This window comes from Martes martes (assembly GCF_963455335.1).
Source record: "Martes martes genome assembly, chromosome: 3".
In the NCBI taxonomy this organism is placed as follows: domain Eukaryota; kingdom Metazoa; phylum Chordata; class Mammalia; order Carnivora; family Mustelidae; genus Martes; species Martes martes.
Window position 1 is genome coordinate 149,521,825 of NC_137890.1, and position 11,080 is coordinate 149,532,904.

The window sequence follows — 11,080 nt, forward strand, 5'->3', positions numbered from 1 at the left end:
AGCCCAGTGCACGTGCAGTTTTAAATGGGGGCATTGTCTGATATGTGAATTGCGTCAATAAAACTGTCTAAAACAATAAAAAATAAATTTAAAAATATTCTTAAAGAGATCAGCTACCAAAAAAACCTGAAAGCTAACAATTGTGGTAATAAATAAATACAGCTGGAAATGATTACCACGTGACATTGCTTCCAAGGGTGTCTGCCAAGCTGCCTTTCCTTTGGTGGTCGGCCTGCATGCTCAGTGAACACCTTCCAAAGGGTCTCAGACCTCCTGCATCTGGAATCACCGGGGAGGGCGCTCCAGGCCCCACGTCCAGGCTGTGCGCCTGCTGCCCGCCTCAGGAATGTTTGCGAGGCTGCTTCCCAGCAGTGGTCAGGGGGCCAGCAGGCTCTCGGTCAGGCTTTGCCAGAGGGGCCGCGGTGTCCCAGCCTGTGAAAACGGAACCCCTGCCACAGAGGACTGAGAGCCAAGGCTGTCCACCAGATGCGGCTCTGGTCCGGTGCCGGTGGGGCACAGGGAGAGCTCAAGGCCCCCAGGTCCCTGAGCCCCAGATGAGTAGCTGAGGGGCAGGGGCGGGGAGCCCCTGAGCCCCAGGGGAGCACTCCAGGTGGGTCTGCCCTCAGATCACTTGGGAGAGTTCTCCCGTGTCTGGGTAAGAACCAGTCAAAGAGCTAAAGTCACAAATCACAAACAGGGTTAAGACATCCCCACTCCAGCTCCAGGAACTTCTGGTTTCACTGAGCTTGTTTACTATGTGGGAGACTCACAAGGGTTTTATGGAAATGGGATTTTTATATCCAGGATCTCTCTCTCACACATGTCAATCTATCTGACCAGTTCCTGAAAGACAGACAGACATCCGCCTCAGAGGGACTGTAGACACAGAACCCAGTATCTGCCAGTCATTCAGTGGCCAACCAGTTTTAGCCAAAATCTAGAAAAACAATACTGAGCCTTATCTCAGAGCTGACAAGTCAGCCCCACAAAATCCACAACCACCTCCCCAGCCACCCTGTCTCTCTTCCCTCTCGGTGGCCCCACAGCCTGAGGAAAGCAGAGTGGACTGTCCCCTCTGCACCCCACACACACACAATGGTTGTTACAAAGCCCTCTGTCTTGTCTGTCCTCTGGGCCTCCAGACACAAGCATGGACTTTCTTAGAACACATTCTTCCTCAGCGCACCTGGGCCCTAACCCAGAGCTCGTGTGTAGGGTCCAGAGTTGTCAGATAAAGCCCCTACCTCCACCATTCATTCTTCACATGGTCCTCATCGAGCCCCAATGCACTGCAGAGCACAAGGACAAGCCAAGGGGAGCAGGTGCAGTGGGAGACTGGAATTAGTGGGGACCGAGGACAGTACTGACCGTTCCTCAGGGCTCCCTCCCCATGGCCAAACACTTGGCCTGAAATGCTGTCCCATCAGGAGACCAGGCCCCGCAGGCCCCCTCCCCAGCTCAGCAGCCCGAGAACCAGCAGTGAGGAGCTGGCCTCCAGTGCCCCCCCAAGATGGATCAGTGTGAGGCCAGCCGAGCTGCCCAAGGTCTCCCCGAGGCTGGGGGACAGCTCCCAGGGCTGAAGACTCTGTCAGTGCCAGGTGGATGGAGGCCACAGACCAGGGAGTCGGGAGCACAGAGCCATCCATACAAAAGCCAAATCAAAAAGGAACAGGGATGGGGTATCAGACATCCAAACTCAACATCTCACAAAGAACAGAGGGGAATGTGGGCCACCCTCCACCCAGGGGCTCCTTCTAGAGAAAGAAAAGAAGGCCACATCGTCACTGTCTGCTGGATGTGACAGAGCAGAGACACAGCCACAGATGCCTGTCCCTCCACCCACCTCCCGCTGACTCCCTCCCACCCAGACTGTTGAAGCCCATGGCCCCACACCTGAGTCAGGAATGATGGCCATGCTTTGACCAACAGAACATGCCAACGTGATGCTGGGAGGTTTCTGGGGGACCCTTAAAAATCTTGCTTCTGCTCCCCGAAAACACCCCCAGAGATGGCCCCCCAAGGGGGCTGCAGTACTTCCAGAAGAGAAAGACCACCTGGAGCTTTGAGGTGGCCCAGCCAGGAACTAGTGAGCGAGGCCATCCAGGGCCTTCCAACCCCACAACCACCAGCTGAACACAGCACCTAGGGATATGCCAGGCAGGACCCCAAGAAAGGGCATGGCATCATTTCCCCTGGCTGGTTCTTGCATCTCTCCGGACTTTTCCCAAACACCCCTGCATCGTGCTCAACAGCTCAGGCTGTTGCTGGCCTAGCTGTGAGCAGCACCCATTTGCTGGGTAGTCAATTCAGTGGGTCACCCCCTCGGGGCAGGGCCATGGAGCTAGCACTGTTAGAGAATAGAGTAGAATAGACATAAAATACAGTGGAAAGGGATGGGGTGGGATGGGGTGGGTGGATGGGATAGGATAGGAGGCGCCTGGGTAGCTCAGTTGGTTAAGCATCTATCTGACTCTTGATTTCAGCTCAGGTCTTGGTTTCAGGGTCATGAGTTTAAGCCCCACATTAGGCTCTATACTGGGCATGAAGCCTACTTTAAACAAAAAAGAATAGGATAGAATGGAATGGATAGGATGGGTTAGAACAGATACAGAATAAAATATATGACAGAATAGAAAAGAATAAACAGAACAGATTAAAATAAACATGGAGTAGACAGACCAGACCAGAAAATGCCTGAGAGCATCAGCTGTGGAAAGGTTGAGGGCTGTGCTGTGACACTTGTCTTCACACTGACACACAGACTGAATTGTGTCCTGGGCAGCAGTCCTCCCATTGTGAGAACTGTGAGAACACAGTTTACTGTCACTGTGAGAACACTGTCACTCCGCTATCCCACAGCAGGTGCCATCCTGCTTCTGCCCCCATCGTGCTTAGTCTGGGGAGCCCCCGTCCACTGGGAGGGCTGCCCCAGGCCCAGGAGTCCTGGTCTGTGTGGGGAATGTGCAGGCTGTGGTCTCTCCCAGCCTCTCTGGCCCGTCCCCACTTTTCCTGGGAGCCCCATAAGTCCTGGTACAGCCTCTTCCCTGCACCCACCCCAGGTGGTGGGAGACGCTATCCGCTCTAAGGGGCAGGCTCAGACCCTCCTTCCCTCCACTCTGGCCAGAGCTGGGGTGGTGGTTCCTGGGTGGGTGAGCCTGGCCTGGCCCTGGCCCTGCCCCTGCTCGGCTGCCCTGGCTTCCCTCACCCTGCCTGGGGAGGGGGGATGAGCAACCACCACACAGAGCCACACCACCCGCCTGCCCTCCCACCTCCCAGCTTGTCCCAGCCAGCTCTCACTTGAGCAAGGACAAACACTAATGTTTGAAAAACAATTGTAATCCGCCTTGGGGCAGAAAGGAAAGGGACCCCCTTCCTTTTGTCCCAGTGTGGACTTTGAAGACTTGTAATTGTGAATTCACCATCTGTACCCTTGAGATATGTGTACAGTTCTAAAGAGCTGAGTAGATTCTTGCCGGTCTTACAGCCTGGGAAAATGTGCATCCTGCTGGGCGGGGGTGGGGGGGGTGTGGCGATCAGGCTGTCAGCTGAGCCCCCGTGTGAGGGCATGACTCCCAGGGGATTCCATGCCCTGTCCCTTCCACACTGAGAAGGACGCTGCACCCCAAGGCCCCAGGCCAGCAACTTGGGCAAACAGCCTGGTCTCTGAGGCCCTTGTCAGCCTGAGCCTCCCACAACAAGCTGAGCAGCTCCATGAGCCCACAGCCCACCAGGCCAGCCAGGAGGACACCCCCTCAGAGCCAGGCCCTCCCATCAGAGCCCCTCGACCTGGCCTGCACCTCCCCTCCTCATCGACAGCAGCCCCCTCAATAAGTCTGCTGAAGCCTGCACACTTGCTGCCACTGTGGGCGCGGGGTCCACGTAGCCGGCCCCTCCCCTGGCCCCGCATACCCAGGGGACCCACTGCCTTGGGGGGCCCTTGGCAGCGCCCACCCCCCACCAGTAGGAGCAAGCCGGTCTCCACCTGACAGGAGCAGGTGGGGGAGGGGCAGGCAGGGTCTCCTGGTCCCACCCACCCCCGACCGAGCTCCCAGGGTGCCTGCAGGGGAGAGGCGGCACCAGGTCCCTCTGGAAGACCCCGTGGACTGTGGCCTCTGGGGCTGGACACCTCACACTGCGTCCACTAGCGCACTGTGAAGGCCCCACCCTCAGGACCACTGCAGCGGCCACCAGGCTTGAGTCTGGAGGGCCAGCGGTGGTGGCCTCCCCCTACCTGGGCGCGCCACCCCAGCAGGCACCAGTGGGCCATAATGCTGGGAACATAGAACACAACTTGCAAAGCACTTCCCATGTGTCCTTCACAGAGGAGTCCATGGTTCTGAGAGGCCAGCAGGCTGTGAGCCAAGCCTCTTCTGGGGCCAGGAGTGGGGACAACACGACCTCATGGTCTTCAGCCCTCCGTGCTCCTCCCACCCTGCTCCTGCTGAGAAGAGAGGAGCCCCACAGGGTACCAGCCACCAAGATCAGGATGGCCACATCTCCAAGCTGTGGTCAGATGCCAAACACAGTGCCTTCCAGAAGGCGTGGTACTGACTGCTCCTGAGTGCAGCAGGAGCTCCGCCCTAGGGTGTCTTCCAGATGGTTCTTTCCTCTATCCACCGTCCCCAGACCCACACAGCACGCCCCCTCCCCCAGCAGGAGCCTCCAGGAGACCCGCACTGATGGCCCAGCCTCCCCGGGGTCCCAGCCAGCCGGCTCAGCGGACACCTCTCCGCCGCTCAGTCGGGGCTGCCCACGGATGGGCCAGCACTCTCGCTGTGGTGGGGTTGTAGGACAGCTTTCAGGCAGAAGCCAGGCTTTTCCCAGGAGCATGGTGACCTCACCGGACCACAACTGGGGCAGCACCCTGGGGCCTGCCATCAGCCCCAGGCCTGGTTCCCTCTGGCCTCCACGCACACCCTGTCCAGCCCATTTGGGGCCCCCACAGCCAGGCACCAGCAGACTTTCCCCAGAGCCCCCTGCGCAGCCCCCCACTACTCTTAGAACTGGACCCATGGGTCACATGCCTCCCAAGGGGTCACACATGGGGACACACTGGCCCTATGGGCAGGACTCCTCAGGGCTCAGCACTCCAGGGGCTCCCTGGTCCCCAGACACACAGGTTTTCAGAGGGCCCCCCATGACACATTCAGGGCCAGGACTCAGTACTTTGGGGTTTCCGTTCTGCCATCCAGAGACTCCATCACCTGGGGCTGGGGTCCCCAGCAGCAACAGGAGTCTGCTGGGGGTGCCAACCACGTCTGGGCTTGTCCCGAACCTTGGGGCAGCTGGGAACGGTTTGTGCCTTCGTACATCACGATCCCGGAACTCTCTGAGAGGGGGAGGTCTCGTCTCTGCTCTAGGCAGCTCCTCGAACCACCCAGGGCCCGTCTCGGACTGTCCCCCTGTCCTCAGGGCCATGGCTGAGCCCACCTATCAACCAGCCAAGCACACTGGCCTGCGTGGGAAGAGCCTCCAAACATTTGCATAATTCAAGGAAAATAAACAAGAAGTTCTGGACAGTCCGTGCCTCTCGGGGTGTGGGAACAGTAAGTGAATGTGGCCACAGTGACCCAGGGGGCCCCTTCCTTCTGGGGCTTCAAGCCAAACCAGGGAGCCTGGGACACACAGAGCACCTGCGGCACCAACCCTGTGTCAGCATGGTCACCTTCGGTAGGACTAAGACACACCATCGTGCTGCCCCACCAGGCAGCCTGCTTCCTGGGTCTCCCCCTGGGGTTCCCTCTCCTTCCATGTCACCAGAGGCCTGGGCAGCCAGTGGGGCCCGGGCTTGGCCTCTAGCTAGCCAAGAGATCCTTCCCAAGCCTTCACATCTCCCCCTTACAAGCACGGTGACCCCATTCACCTCCACGGAAGAGGGACACCTGGACCTTCCCCCCTCGGCCAGCTCCTAGGGGACCCCCTGTCCTCACCAGCGGATGAAAGTCATGTCTTCAGAGAGGTTGGTCGTGCTCAAGCCCAGGGCCCACAGGGAGGCACCCAGAGGCACTGACTTCTCCCCAGAGCATGTGGGATGAGATAGAGAAGGAAAATGCAAAGCATTTCCAGGCACACCCACCTCCCCTCCACACCTAAACTGCGTCAAAAAATCCAACTCCTTCTATGTCTACAAGAGAAAACAGCGCTTATGACTCAGAGCCAGCAGGGCCAGGCACCCACACCCTAGAGGGTACTCGCTCTAAGTCCCTGGAGCCCCCAACGAGCACCCTAACACACATGCGGGGAACTGGCCGGAAGGGTCAGGGGCTCAGGCAGGGACACCCCCGAAGCCGGGAAGACCCATGCTGCAAACATAGGGGCCTGGCCATGGTCCGGGGACCAAAGGCCTGGAGGTCCCAGACTCCTAGCCGCCGCCTGCCCAGGCCTCAAGCCCAGACACCGAACTGTTGTCCCCTGAGCTTGAGCCCCATATCCCCTCAGAGCCCCAGGACCCAGGAGGGGTCACTCACAGTCCGAAATGAAGCCCCAGCCAGTGAGTCTGGGGTATCAAAAGAGAAAAAAAGCCCCAGATCTAGCGACTTCCTTTTTAAAGACACAGAATAACTTCTGCCAGGTCCTCAGACCACCTAGGAATTCAAGACATGTTTTGTGTCTGTGCTGCCAACACCCCCAGCTTACCTGTGTGTGCCCCCCAGCAGGGGCGGCATGCTGTCTGGGGCCTGCGGTGACGGCAGGGGCAGCTGGTGGGCTGGCAGATGGAGCTGGCTCTCAGCCCCTGGGCACAGGCACCAGGCAGTGAACTTCCCTCCCCGGGGAGCTGGCCCACGGCTCAGGTGCAAGTGAGGCCACACCCTCCACCCTGCGGACAGCTTCAGCCTCGGCTCTCAGGAAGATCCGGACTTTCCTGGGGTGCGGGGGGGGTGGAGAGTCTCCTCTCTGGGCTCGCCCCCCAGGCTGCACCCTGCTCCCCAGGCTTCGTCCACCAAAGGGGGGTTGGGGGCATGGGCAGCTTCCAGGGCCTCTGGATCCAGAGCTCAGGGCGGGGTGGGAGGTGAAGGCGGAGGTTCAGCCGATCCCTTGGAGGATGAATAAGGGAAACATGAGATCAAACTCAGACCTGTTCTCCTCTCCTGCTTCACAGCTCGCTTTATGCTAGGGGAAGTCCAACTATTTTGTACGTCTTAGGATGGAAAGGAACTTTAGAACAAGGACACTGCAATGTGAGATAGAAAGACGAGTAGAGAGTTACTGCAGGAGAGTTCAGTTCAGGAAAGAAGTAAACACGGTCTGAAGATGAAGGACAGACAGGGGCGGGGGGAAGTGTCTGCAGCTCTCCCTTAAGCGCTACATCCATCAGAGGACAGAAACCCCGGAGGAGCCAAGGAGGCGGGCTCGGTGGACACCCCTCGCCACACTGGCCACTGGGCACCTGCAGCTTCATGCGCCCAGCCAGCCAGCAGGCAGCAGGACATCACCGCCCGGCCCGGCCCGTGGGCCACCTTCCCACCACCCACGCCCCTCCCGGGCCAGCTGAGTCCCCACACCGTCCTCCCTGCTGGCTGGCGCCTGGCACATTGGTTACATTGAAAAGGCGGGTGGGCCAGCGGCTTCGAGGAGGAGAGGGGTGCCGTGGACAGAGGCCAGGTTAGGCTCCTCCCGTGTCCTCTGCTGCTGGGCCTCCCACCCCCAGGTCAGACGGCAGGAGCATCTTGCCACCATGCAGTGTCACACAGGACTCCTAGGTCCAGCTCGGAGGGCAGGGAGTCTGCACCCTCAGGACAACTCTCCACTGAATGGGGTGGGGGGAGGATGAGGTCTGCTGCCACCCTCCATGGGGCTCCAGGAGGGATCTCTGTAGAGCCAGGGCAAATGCCCGCCACCATGCTCATGGGTCTGAAGGAACTGGGGCTCTGCCCTCCAGGCCACCACAGATTGGACCTTTGTTCTGGGCCTGAGCAGCTGCCCAGACAGCTCTCTTTCCAGGAGGGTCACAGGGAAGCCAAGAGCACACTTCACGCCCCCACTGCAGCCCAGTCCCTATATCTCACAACATGAAAAATCACATGGCCGAGCCCAAGGTCAAGGGGAAGGGTGTGGAGCCACGCCGGGAAGTGGGGAGCCCCTCCCCATAGGGGGCCCTTCCCGGAGGTGGCAGTCATCCACGGGACATCCTGTTCAACACTCCCAGCCCCAACCCAGGTAAGAGATGTCACTGGATGTAGACCAGGTACCCGTGAGCCTCCTGTGGCCCTAGGGAGGGTGATCGCAGGGGGATGGGGCCTGGCCCGGGCCCTAGACAGACTGCGGGCCCTCCTCCCCTCTGTTTCTGAGTTCCCCGTGCAGTCCTGGCCACAGTGTCCCCTGTCCACCCCCACACTGGGGAGTCCAGTCCAGTCCAGTCCAGAGAAGCCCAGTCCTTCCTATAGCACATGGTCTCCTCTGTTTCCTTGGGGTCACCCCTCCTCGGGCCGGGATGCAGGTGCCTATCTGGCTGCCCGGGAAGGGCTGTGGTGGGGCCAATAGACCAGGGCAAACGGCCATCACTCCAGCTTCAAAAGGTCCTTCATCCACCTCAGCAGGTTCCCCCCCACCATCCAAGAAAGCATGCTTCTGGCTGACAGGGCATTCATCTGTCTGTCCACTTCGAGATGGAAAGGAGCCCCCGGGTGGGCACCGGGCCAGAATTCTCCAGCACGGACACCCCACCTCCCTACCTGCCAGGGCCTCCAATTTTGTTGTTGCTGGAAATGATTCCCTTCCCCCTGACATGCTGTCCCTGTAACCCTGACTGTCCACCAGCGCCCTGTGAGGACACTGGCCGCCCCTCACAGGGCCAGAATCTCTGACGGGTGACAAGCATCCAGCTCCATCCTGAGTGACCTGAAAAACCACAGAGCTGCCGGAAGGCCTATCCTTGTGGTAGCCCCGGACAGTGACGGGCGGGGCTCAGGGTCCAGGGTGATGCAGCTGGAGGCACCAGGTGTCCAGAGCCACAAGCCCCAGGGGGGCCTGTGGGACCAGGCCTTGGCCAGGGGCTGGGAGGCCAAAGTGAGGGGAGAGAATAAAGGGTGGTGCAGCTGAGCTCAGGGAGGACAAGGCAAGGATGGACCATGGGGTGGGGAAGGCAGGGGCTCCGGGAGAGGAGACGTCCATGGGAGCTACCCTGGGGACACGGGATGGGCAGGACACGCTGCAGGGTGCTGGGACATGAGCCCACCCCGCAGCCTCATCACGAGGCTCTGAACTTGGGAGATCTGGCTAGATGACCCTTTCTTCCACCTTTCAAGGCCTAGCAGATGGGGCAGAAAAGGGGCCCTGGTGGCACCCTGGAATGCCCCTGTCAATGCGGTGGGCTCAATGAGAGGACAGTGTGCTTCTTGCCCAGCCCCCACATAGGCCCCCCACGTGGGATGGATGTTTCCCTGTGCCTCTTGGCCAGGCAACTGCATAGGTAGGACAGGGTGGGGCTGGCCAGTCTCAGAAGGGGTCCCGCTGCTCCTCACCTGTGATGCACCCACGAACCCCAGTGTCCACTCTGACAAGGGCCTGGGATGGGGAGCCCCACATCACCCCACAACAGGCTGTTCAGGGGAGGCCCAGGGGGCAGCGTGGATGTGGGCCCCCAGAGAAACCCACGGCCTCCCTTCCCCACTCATCCATGCCTGCAGCCCAAAGTCATGATCCCAATGGCAGGTGGCGGCCTACTCTACCTGGACACACCATGAGCCTCCGCATCCCCCCTCCCTGCTCCACATTTAAGGGGGACACTGCCTTTCCACCCGCTGCCCAAACCTAGACTGTCGTCAGCCGGGAGTCACCTCTCTGATCCCTGCATTTACAGACACTGGGGCCCAGGGACATGTTTCAGCAGTTGGGATCCCTCTCCCCTGGCCCCAGGTGGGAAGAGTGGGATACCCACTGCACCCCCAGTTTGGACTGGGACTGGGGGAGCAGAACAGGACAAAGCAACGTGACATGGAGCCTCGGCAGCCCAGCCCCAGGGACGGAGGAAAGGAACCATCGTGGTGCCCAGGCCGTGGGCTGAGCCCCCAGGAGAGCAGGGTCCACTGGGGTCTAGCTTACACCCAGCAGGAGGATTCCAGGGGACACTGGGAGCAGGTGCAGTGCCCCTGCTGGCAGAGCCACAGCTGGAGGGCCCAACGGGCACTTCCATGCTGCCCAACCACAGGGTCCCTGTCCACGCTGCCCTGGCCTGCCTCACAGGAGGAGCCACCTGGCATGGGCAGGGTGCCTCCAGCAGCATGGGCCTGCTCGGACTCCTGCCTCTGTGCTGGACATGCAGTCCAGTCCTGCCGGGGATGGACAGACATGGAGGCACACCCTTCTTGCTGGCCCAGGGCTCAGGGGAGGGAGGGCCAGGACCTCTGCCAGCAGACCGACTGCCTGCCAGTGTCCACAGAGCAGGCCTCCGGGGCCCTGGCTTTGAACCACATCCGTAAACAGGAGCATGACCATGCCCGGGGGAAGAGTCACTGCCCCCACCCTGTCTCTGCTTCTGGGGCCAAAGGCGAGTGAAAACTCAGGCAGCCAGATCAGACAGGTCCCAGCCACGTGCCTCTACATCCCCTCGGACCCACCTGCCACTCATCTCCCTTGCTGTCCAGGGGCCCATGGCCACTGGGCCCAAAAGCGGTCTGGGCCCTGCACACTCTGTCCAGAGATGAAAGGATGGCATCTGACTGGGCCACTGTCCCATGGAGCACCTAGCTTCGTATCCATGGGCCAGAGCCAGCAGGGAGAGGAGCCAGGAGCCAGACCTACCCAGAAAGCTCTCTCCTCACACACTCCTGCACAGGAGCTTTTTCAGAAACCTCACAGTCACTCTGGGTGTCCCCACAGGGCAGGGGGCAGGATATGCCAACACCCATGGGAGGCTTGCCCAGGGGCCACTATGAATGCAAGACTGCTGGGGGCGGGGTCCAGCCTGCACACTCCTCCTCAGTACCCCAGGGGACAGGTCATGTCCCCACCACCCACCTGGCCTTTGGGGCCTAGTCCTTTGACAGGACAAGATCCAGCCCGCTTTCCCCAACCCCTGAGGTCCAACGGGCCTCAAGCCTAGGATGGCATGTGGTGTACTAGGGAAGTGTAGGGTGAGGGA